This window comes from Bubalus bubalis, chromosome 1 (assembly GCF_019923935.1).
Source record: "Bubalus bubalis isolate 160015118507 breed Murrah chromosome 1, NDDB_SH_1, whole genome shotgun sequence".
Lineage (NCBI taxonomy): Eukaryota > Metazoa > Chordata > Mammalia > Artiodactyla > Bovidae > Bubalus > Bubalus bubalis.
Window position 1 is genome coordinate 118,804,145 of NC_059157.1, and position 11,113 is coordinate 118,815,257.

The following is an 11,113-nucleotide window of genomic DNA, read 5'->3' on the forward strand; positions in this document are numbered from 1 at the left end:
TCCAAGGGACTCTCAAGAGTCTTCTCCAACACCACAGTTCAAAAACATCAATTCTTCAGTGCTCAGCTTTCTTTATAGTTCAGCTCTCACATCTATACATGACTACTGGAAAAACCATAGCTTTTACTAGATGGACCTTTGTTGGTAATGTCTCTGCTTTTTAATATGTTGTCTAGGTTGGTCATAGCTTTTTTTCCCAAGGAGCAAGCGTCTTTTAATTTCATGGCTGCTGTCACCATCTGCAGTGAATTTGGAGCCCCCCAAAATAAAGTCTCTCACTGTTTCCGTTGTTTCCCCATCTATTTGCCATGAAGTGATGGGACTGGATGTCATGATATTAGCTTTCTGAATGTTGATTTTTAAACCAACTTTTTCACTCTCCTCTTTCATTTTCATCAACAGGCTCTTTAGCTGTTTGATTTCTGCCATTAGAGTGCTGTCATCTGTATATCTGAGGTTATTGATGTTTCTCCCAGAAATCTTGATTCCAGGTTGTACTTCATCCAGCCTGGCATTTTGCACAATGCACTCTGCATATAAGTTAAATAAGCAGGGTGACAATATACAGCCTTGATGTACTCCTTTCCCTATTTGGAACCAGTCTGTTGTTCCATGTCCAATTCTAACTATTGCTTCTTGACTTGCATACAGATTTCTCAGGAGACAGGTCAGGTGGTCTGGTATTCCCAACTCTTTCAGAATTTTCCAGTTTGTGGTGATCCACACAGTCAAAGGCTTTGGCATAGTCAATAAAGCAGAAGTAGATATTTTTCTGGAATTCCCTTGCTCTTTCGATGATCCAACAGATGTTGGCAATTTGATCGCTGGTTCCTCTGCCTTTTCTAAATCCAGCTTGAACATCTGGAAGTTCACCATTTGTGTACTGTTGAAGCCTGACTTGGAGAATTTTGAGTATGACTTTGCTAGCATGTGAGATGACTGCAATTGTGTGGTAGTTTGAGCATTCTTTGGCATTGCCTTTCTTTGGGATTGCAATGAAAATTGACCTTTTCCAGTCCTGTGGCCACTGCTGAGTTTTCCAAATTTGCCAGCATATTGAGTGCAGCAGTTTAACAGCATCATCTTTTAGGATTTGAAATAGCTCAACTGAAATTCCATCACCTCCACTAGCTTTGTTCATAGTGATGCTTCCTAAGGACCACTTGAATTCGAATTCCAGGATGTCTGGCTCTAGGTGAGTGATCATGCCATCGTGGTTATCTGGGTCATGAAGATCTTTTTTGTATAATTCTTCTGTGTATTCTTGCCACCTATTCTTAATATCTTTTGGTTCTGTTAGGTCCATACCATTTCTGTTCTTTATTGTGCTCATCTTTGCATGAAATGTTCCCTGGGTATCTCTAATTTTCTCGAAGAGATCTCTAGTCTTTCCCATTCTACTGTTTTCCTTTGTCTCTTTGCATTGATTTTCCTGGGCAATGCTACACTTCCTTTGCCATTAAAATCTTAAAATTGGCTTGTGTTACATCTCCCTGGACCGACTGCTCAGTCCCCAATTACTTTCTTTCTTTCCCTTTTAAACATTTTTTTTGAAGTATAGTTGATTCCCAGGAAATGAAGTGGTAAAGAATCCACCTGACAATGCAAGCAAAGCAGGAAATGCACGTTCGACCCCTGGGGTCAGGAAGATCCCCTGGAGGAGGGCATGGCAACCCACTCCAGTATTCTTGACTGAGGAATCCCATGGACAGAGGAGCTTGGCAGTACAGTCTGCTGCTGCTAAGTCGCTTCAGTCGTGTCCGACTCTGTGCGACCCCGTAGACATCAGCCTACCAGGCTCCTCCGCCCTTAGGATTCTCCAGGCAAGAACGCTGGAGTGAGTTGCCATTTCCTTCTGCAATGCATGAAAGTGAAAAGTGAAAGTGAAGTCGCTCAGTCATGTCCGACTCTTTGCAACCCCATGGACTGCAGCCTACCAGGCTCCTGCGTCCATAGGAGTTTCCAGGCAAGAGTACTGGAATGAGAAGTACAGTCTATGGGGCCACAAAGAGTTAGACATGACTGAGCCACTGAACACACACACACACACACACACACAGTTGATTTAGTGTTAGTTGTGTTAGTTTCAGATGTACAGCAAAGTGAGTCATATATATATATATGTTCAGATTCTTTTCTCATATAGGTTATTACAGAATTTTGAGTAGAATTCCCTGCACTATACAGTAGGTCTTTCCCTATCACTCTCTTAAGCACAACTCCATCTTCCTTGGCACAATGGTAGCAAAGTCCATCACATCCACGGGACCTTGTTACTTTTAAGTTCATCAGCTTCCCAACATGGCAGAGAGGAGCTGGCCTTTGTGGAAATCATCTTCAGATAACATCTTTAATAATTTTAGGATGAGTCACCCTGTTTGGCTTTCTTCTAGGAATCCCTCCACAAATTCACTTTATATGGTCAGAGTAGGCCAGGGGCAACCTCTTCAAGAGGGAGACACATCCCTAAGTATGTTCCGAGTATGAAGTGAGATTTATCTTTTTTCTCTCCATCTCAGAGCCTTTTACCATCTGAGTGGCCTAAGTCCCCATGTAAGACTCTTCTGAGAGTGCTCCTGCCCCTTCCGCCTCTGCTAGCACCTCTGTGTCTGGACCTTGGGTTTCACCCTTTCTCCCAGCTCTGGTCCCCAGCCTGGCCCCTTGGCAGACAGGAGTGCAGCCTCAGCTCTTCGGTGAAGAGATGATACCTAAGAATGAAATATACACCAACATGTGTATTTCCTGAGACTAGAGACTACACATTGCCCACATTAAGACCTACAAGCTATTTGACCAAGGAGATTCTTTTTTTTCTCTTTCCTGTTCACCACCCCATCCCCTTCCTTTCAGTTGCTTTTCACACCAAGACACTAAAATCACAGAGTATGGGCAGTATTTTTCTCTTTAGAAATCCTTTTTCAGGCAACTATGTCAAGAATGTTTTCATACTTTAGGTTGGATAGGAAGGGAGGGGAAAAAAAGGCTTAATCCCCCCAGATGGGTCTTTCTCTGAAAACAGACATGCAAATGTTGGGCTTGTCAAACCCTAAAATGTTTTCTTTCTTCCTAAGAATTATGGCATATTGCCCGCTGAGCCTGGGAGATCTGACGAGTGAAGGAGGAAGCCCCGGAGGTGGAGGAAGCAGAATGTGGGAAAGGGCGGGAGGCAGAGGCACGCGCCAGATAAGCAGGGGCTCTGGGGACAACGGCCCTGTGCCTTGTGGATCAGGCCATGCCGCCTCAGCCCCTCAGGCTGATGAGGTTGGAGGTCGCTTTCCAGGAACTGGAAGCGGGGATACGGGGAAAAATCAGATGGATCATGCTCCTGCAAATGTGCACTGACAGCTCACACTTACTCCACTGATGAGGGGCTAGCCCGAGTCACCTGGCATCCCAGCCAGCCAGCTGAAGCTCACACCTGCCAACCTGAGTGTAACAATAGAGACTTAGTGAGGGTAGTCACCTGAGGCTTCTAGCAAGGAGCCTCTCTAGATTCTCCTTCACCAAGCGACCTGGAGCGGGGAGGGAGACAGATTTAGCAAATGCTTCCTGCGGGCTACTGAATAATTGCAAAGCACTTCACAAGGCCTTGCTGCCTCTAGGTGATGAGTTCACAGCTCTGTGGGAGAGAGAGACAAGAAAACATTCTTGCTAAAGGAAGGCAGCCTAAGCTTAATACAAAAAGAGAGGTGCACCCCCACCCGCACCCAAATATGGTTAAAACATCTATATCAGCTGAGAAAATGGCTGTACAATATATGACTGCAACTCTAGAGAAGAGCCATTCTAGTATTTTAGGTTTCGGTTTCCCACTCCCCAAACCTTTGCCTGATGAAAGTATGGGTAGGAGGTGGCCTCCTATGCATGCCTGACTGAGGCTGCAGAAAAGACCGTGGAATTGGCTGCTGCCTGACTTACCTCTCTGGGTTATTGTTTTGAGGATCAAATGAGGTCATGGTTATGATAATATTTTGCATATTATACATCAGTAAATAACCGATGGTAAATAACCAAAGAGCAGTATTATTCCCTTAAGACTTACAGCCCTGAAAAACCTTAATGACATCTTCAATTTATTGAACATCTACTATATTCCAGGCACGCTCTAGGGACTAGGGACTTAACACATGTTATAGCCAACTAGAATGTAAGTTTGATGAGGGTCAGGATTTGGCTTTGTTCCTCAATAGTCCAGGACCTAGAAGAGTGGTAGTCACATATCTATTGAAGTAATTCTTCAATAGATATTTCATAGAGATTGAGAAGGGAATCTCTAATGCTGACAGCCCCCCAGAAGTTAGCCCAGCTCCACACACAAGGATATCTCCAACACTTGGAAATGTTGAGTGGCCTGCTTTAGGTCCCACTGCTAGCTAACTACTAACTTGGGACTGGAGCTCAATTCATCTGTCTCTCAGTCCAGGCCCTTTCCATGAAGCCCAGACCTGCTTGGAGCCCCTGGATTATCTGTCTCCTGGCTTTACTGGACTTAGTTGTCCTTGTCAAAGTAGGTTGCTGTACCAGGAATAAGTGGGATTCCAGGGACAGCTTCAGTGACAGGCAGGTTCTTCCCTCCTGGTTCTAAGGACCAGGCAGAAAGTCTTACCCAGTTAACTTCATAAATGCCCCGAGCTCTTCTTTTGAAAAAGAAGTGGAACAGTATCTGTGGTAGGCAGAAAAATGGTCCCCCAAAGAGATCAAAGATCTTTAGAACCTTTTGTTGTTTCGTGTCAAAGAGGAATTAAGGTTACAGATGGAAATAAGGTTGCTAACCAGCTGACCTTGAGATGTGGAAATTGTTGTGACTTGTCCTGTCAGGCCCACTGTAATCACCAGGATCCTTATAATGTGGAAAAGGGAGGCAGGAGAGTCAGTCTCAGAAAGATGGGATGTGAAGAAGGCTTGCCTTACCATTACTGACTTCAAAGGTGGACAAGGGGGCCACAAACCAAAAAATGCAAGTACCTTCTAGAAGCTGGAAGAAGTAAGAAAAGAGATTAGCTACGTTAGAGTTTCTAGAAAGGAAAACCCCTTGATTTTTAGCCTTGTGAGGCCCATTTTGGACTTCTGAGTTCCAGTCTGCCAGATAATACATTTTTGGTGATTCATTACAGCAGAGACAGGAAACTAATATAGCATCTTAGCAAAGAGCAGGCCTCAAGTGGGTTTAGCCTTTGCCTTGGACTCCAGGGAGAGACATGATAGAAGTAGACACAACCCTCCCAGGCTTTTCAGAGACCCCCCTCTCCTCCTGCCCCTCTTACCACAGCTATGGCAAAGCACCCAGGTATGCGCAAACTTTCACTAGCTTCTTGGAGGTGCTCCAGCTGTTTCTCAGCCTGGACCACCTCATGTATCTCTCACTTCCTGTTTTGGGATTTCCACTGTGTGGCCTGGGCACTAACCACTGTGTACTCTGGAACTGCATGGGACCACCTTTGACTGATAACACAGAGGAACCTGCAGGTAAATGAGTCTTCCTGTCGACTCGCAGGTGAACAGTTCTAGGATGCTTTTCACAAAGCTCTGTAAGTGTTTCCAAGGAACAGAGCACCCAGTTCCCTGATGAAAACTCCCTCAGTCATGCGTCCTTGTATTGGCTCTCCTCTCTTCCCTGTTTCCCTCAAAACTGGACCTTACTTCTGCCTCTCACTCCCACCCGGATCATTACCCATGTGAATACCTGTATGGAAACCTCTGTTTCCAGCCCTGCTTTTGGCGGAAATAAGACACTATACCTGAACAGACCAGCTGCTTCTCTCATATTTACTCAAGAGCGTATGATCTGCCAGGTCTCCGGGAGCTGTGGGGAGTTCATGCAGGCAAGAGTGATGAGTGGCAGCAGGCCCTGGGACTTGCAGAGAGCCACACAGATGGGGTCATGCCTGTCCTGGGGTCTTGGCTGAGGTCGCTTCCCATCTAGAGAGGAATAAATTCTGGAGGAGGAGTTGCCAGGCCCTTGGGGACATCAAGGGCCCTGCTCATTGAATCATCCAAGTCCCCTGACTCTGGTAGGGCTTCCCTTAGAGCATATTCATTGTGCCTGTCATTTAGAACAGATGGTTTTCTGATGAATTTAATTACATCATTAGCAACCAGGCTACACAAATGAGTGATTTGAGAGCGACTGGGAAGCTGGGAGTCTCCTAGCTGGGCAGCTGTTCCCAGGACTGGCTGAGCATGCCTTTGCAGTGGGCTCCTTCCCATCCCCCACCCCAGGCTGCCCTAGTCACACCCATAGGATGAGCTGCCCTCTCTCATCCCCAGGCTTTCCCACCAGCCCTTCCTAGAACAGATGGAAATGAGTCTCTTGGGTATCTCCAGCTGATGTGGATTTCACAGCGGGCGGAAGGAAGTGAGGGGGAGCAGATAAGTCACCCCTTCCCACGGCCACTTGGGAGGCCACACTGGTTGTTCAGCTGTCCACCCTCACTCCTTGTGAAAGGCGTGGGGCTTGACACTGGGAGCTCCATTCCAGTGGAGGTGAGCCTAGAAGCTAGGAATATAAACTACCCCAGTTGCTTAGGGTTTTTAACCTGAGCTCCAAGGAGCCTTGGGGGTTAGGGACCCCTTACCATCACTGCTTCTGCCAGAGTGGAGTTTCTTTCCAGCCTCATAAAAGGCTACTCTATTTGCTAGTTCCTTAAGTTTCCCTCTCCCTCCCCTCACTTCCTATCTTGTCTTGGTCATCCCAGTCTTCTTTATGCACAAACTCATCCATCTCATCCCCCAGACCTGGCTCAAATGCCACTACCTCCAGGAAGCTCGCCTCTTCTGTCTCACCTCCCTCCAGTTTTAGGGGTAATCTAGCCCACTTGTTTCTGAAGTCTCCAAGGGCTCCATTTTCATCACTAAAATTATACCAATCACTTTATGCCTGCAATAATCACTTCTGTACTTGGTTCATTTCTCCCACTGGACTGAGTTCTCTTCAGAGCATGGAATGGCTCTTTCTTGGCTCCGTAGTTTCCATGGGAGATGCTGGGTAAAATGTCTTTTTTACTTTGATTGGTTTTGTTTTTATTTTTAATGAGTCCATATAAAAAATGCATATCAAAACTGCTTTTCCCAAAGACCCTGTCTTAGTCTGATCTGGCTGATACAACAAACTACCATAGACCCGGTGGCTTACCTGATAAATATTTATTTCTCACAGTTCTGAAGACCGAGAATTCCAAGGTCAAAGTGCTAGCTGATTGTGTCTGGTAAGAACCCTCTTCCTGGCTTACAGGCTGCTTCATTCTTGCTGTATAAAGACACAAATCCTATCATGGGTGCCTTACTCTTATGACCTCATCTAAACCTAATCACCTCCAATGCCATACTTCCAAATACCCACCATATTGCAGATTACAGCATCACCATATGAATTCTGGGGAACACAAACATTTCATCCATAACCTATCTTACAATAACCTATAAATTCAATATAGAGGATTCCATTCAAAACAATCCCCTTTTGAGTATCTGCTGTGATAGGCACTGGGCTGCGAGTTGGAGGGAGGATTTGATGGGGAGACCTAGTCACTGCTCTCTGGCAGCTCATAGTCCAATGGAGTTCCTACTGCACAGTCTGACAACCATGCATCATTGCCAGTGCTAGGATGGCTGGGGCTGTGGAGGTGGGCCAGAGCATGTCAGGGGTCACAGGAGGGAGAAGAGGCATCCTGGTGAGGGTATGCTATTGCGGTTGTCTCTGGGTGGACTCCATCACCAACTCTGGTCAAGCCCTAATGGACTTTGAAAATACAGTCCCGGTACACACCAAGTAAGAGTACTTTGCAAATACAGTCCCAGGTACACACCAAGTTAAGAAGCCTCTTCCTCCTTTCAGTTGCTGTTTATTGTCTTACTCAGGTCTTTCAAGGCTTTACCAGTCCTCACATAGTTGACATTTTGCAGTATTTTGGGATGATGGAGATGGATATAGAGTTATGCCATCCAACATGGTAGCTACCAGACACAGATGGCTATTTAAATGTGTTCAATTAATGCAATAAAATGTAAACAGTTTATCAGTTGCATTACCCACACTTCAAGTGCTCCATAGCCACATGTGGCTAGTTGCTACCATATTTGGTAGCACAGATGATATTCTATCATCAAAATTCTATCGGATGTTCTATTGAATAGCCCTAGTACAGAAAGTTGCTTTTCAGTCACTAGCTTTAGTATTTTATTTATTTTTAATTGGAGTATGGAGTATAGTTGCTTTACAATGTTGTATTAGTTTCTCCTGTATAGCAATTGCTGCTGAATGGTAGAATCAGCCACATGCATACATATATCCCTCCCTTTTGGATTTCCTTCCCATTTAGGTTACCACAGAGCACAGAGTAGAGTTCCCTGTGCTATATAGTCTCATTAGTTATCTATTTTATACATGTGGTGGTGGTTTAGTCAGTAAATCAAGTCCAACTCTTACGACTCCATGGACTGTAGCCTGCCAGACTCCTCTGTCCATGGAATTTTTCCAGGCAAGAATACTGGAGTGGGTTTGCATTTCCCTCTCCAGAGGATCTTCCCAACCCAGGGATCGAACCCCAATCTCCTGCATTGGAGGCAGGTTCTTTATTGACTGAACTACATGTAGTATATATATTATTTCTTTAACAGAATAAAATCAAATTTAGTTTTGCTTGTATGAGGAGGATGTGGGGGCACAAGAAAAATGAGACCAAAAGACAGGTTAGGCAATTGGGGCTTATATGCTGCCTAAGAGAAGGAGAAGGGGATAGTGGTTTGGGACTTAAAGGGTTAGTGTTTTATTTTTAAAGTTTAGCTACTTTTTATCTTCTCCTTCTACTTTTCTTCTTAAAGGATCTCTCCCTTTGGTTTCTTCCCATAATTTTTTGAGGACTCAAGTTGCTAGTGATGCTATTGATACCCTGTAGGTCTAGCCTCCCTTCCACTGTTATTCATTTCACTGGAGCAAAGAACTTTGCTTTTCTGTGCCTAGTTTTCCATGGGTTGCTAATCCTGTCCTTCATGCCCCTCAAGCCACTGAAAGAACCAATAGGAAGGGATTTAAGCCAGCCAGAAGAAAAAGGAGCCAAGAGGTCAAAGTAATAAGGATCTTTTTGTACCTGGGGAGAACCTGCCCTACTTCAGGACGGATCACACTGACCTGGGACCTCCTTTCTTGGGGATTGGGGGTACTTTGCAAAGGGAGCCAGGTTGTCTGGGAGCCAGCTTTTCTTTAAGTTCAACTAGAATGCCCAAAAACACAGCATCTATTCAACAGATGGAGAGAACATCAAGACAAGCTTCATCTGAGCTATAAATGCACTATTACGATAATACGTAATTTAAATTGTACTGTTTCTCCAGACAAGTAAATTCCCTTTCACACTTACTATGATGTTTATACCGTGGGTATCTCAAGAGTGAAAGGGGGCATCTTTGGGGGACAGCCAATGCAACCTTTAGAGTGTTTTGCCATCTATTCAGAACTCATGTATAGGTAACACCTTAAGGCAGCAAGCAGAGATTGTCACTCATTTCATGGTCTCAATGGCAAGATTTCCAGGGCAGTCCCTACATACATAAGCCCCTATGCCAAGGGACTGAGTTGGTCCACCAAAAGAGAAGACCTCAGTGGACAACATCATATACCGATTCCTTCTCTTGAACTTTACTGGTTTGTGTATCTTGTCACTGGTTTGTAGTGGGCAAAGAGAGAGGTGATGAAACCAGATTCTTGTCCTCCAGGCAGAGAACGAGTTACTTAGAACTTAGTAAAGGCACTAGTTCTGCTGAAATAAAAACTAGCTTTATGTGGATGTGATTCAGTGAGGCACCAATAAGTTTCCTTCTTCCATTTTCACTGTACCTTTAAATTCAGGTATTGGCCTAATAAGCATCCACTGAATACCTCCTGCAGGCTGGCCCTGGCTTGGAGCTGGAGTTGAAATGGATGTGGAGCTCATCAGTGGAAGCCTTGCATCAGGGATCTCAGAGCCTGTGATGGAGATACTGCTTGTGTCAATGTGCAAAGAGACTGTGATCAGCCCTCTAAGTGGGGCCCCACAGACAAGAACCTTCGGGCAAGAACACAGACTCACCGAAGCACCATCAGAGATGGCAAAGCGCTTTTAGAGCTTCCCTCGACAGTGGGCTAGTATGACTTTCTCCCAGTGTCCTTACTCAGGGCTCCCTGTGGCTTTGAGCGGCCTCAGTAGCTGGTGTTTGCCAGGCATGGAGTGGGGGGAGGCTCACTCTTGCTCTCCCAGTATCCTGAGATGCTCTGTTCCCTTGGTGGAGTCAGGGGAGAGAAAACTTTCTCATGGCCTCAGTGGATGTCGGCCCTGGAAAATGCTCCAAAGAGAGTTTAGTCCAGCTCTCCTCATTTGGAGTAGCTGAGTCTCAATGAAGGGAAATACCTTCCTGTGAGAACCCCAAAGTGGTGACTCAACACATCTCTGAGTCCTCAGGGCTTGCATTATTGCTCTGAAGGTATCTGAAGAACACAGAGCATGAGGGGTGCCCTGCTGCCTACAACACACAGAGGGATCTGCCGAGGGAACGAAGGAAAAAACTAGCAGTGAATAAGCCATCCATTCTTGCCAGAGCCATTTTCCCACGTCAGGAGCAGACTGTGAGGAAAAATTTAAGTTTCTCCTTTCATGTCTCCTTTCACTGCTCTCTGGACAGAATGCTTTTCTTTCCCTCCTTTTCTTTGGCTGGATCCTCACCAAGCCAGTAGAAAAAGAATCTTTTAAGAACATATATATCTATCCATCGATATACATTCAGGCCCTGACAGTGACACGAAACTGTAGTGCCTCTTAATTACCCAGGAAGTGACAAGGTCAAGAGTGTCTGAGAGCTGCCTTGTAAGTTCTGCCATTGATTTCTCACCATTGTCTCTGCTTCACAAATGAAAGTGGGGGCCATGGCTCCTGGGTTTTTTCACTATTTACTATTTGAATTTCTTCCTTTTTTTCTTCCTTCCTTTCTTTTTTAATTTGAAAAGAAACTTCTGGCATTTGGGGTAGTAATTGGAAATTTATAAAAGCAGGATGTGTTTCGGGTTGGCTGACCAGTCATAATTGCTGCCTGAGCACCCGGAGAGGAGGTCAAGTTCTTGCAAAGACACCCCCTCCCCCATACC

At 45.2% G+C, this 11,113-nt stretch overlaps 1 long non-coding RNA gene across 1 annotated transcript; it reads left to right on the plus strand.

Moving 5' to 3' along the window:
* The first annotated feature begins 6,287 nt into the window (after window positions 1-6,287).
* On the plus strand, window positions 6,288-10,254 carry LOC123334098. The gene is made up of 3 exons (XR_006551866.1): window positions 6,288-6,483; window positions 7,157-7,205; window positions 9,884-10,254. It is a non-coding gene; the product is annotated as an uncharacterized LOC123334098 (long non-coding RNA).
* The last annotated feature ends 859 nt before the right edge of the window (window positions 10,255-11,113 follow it).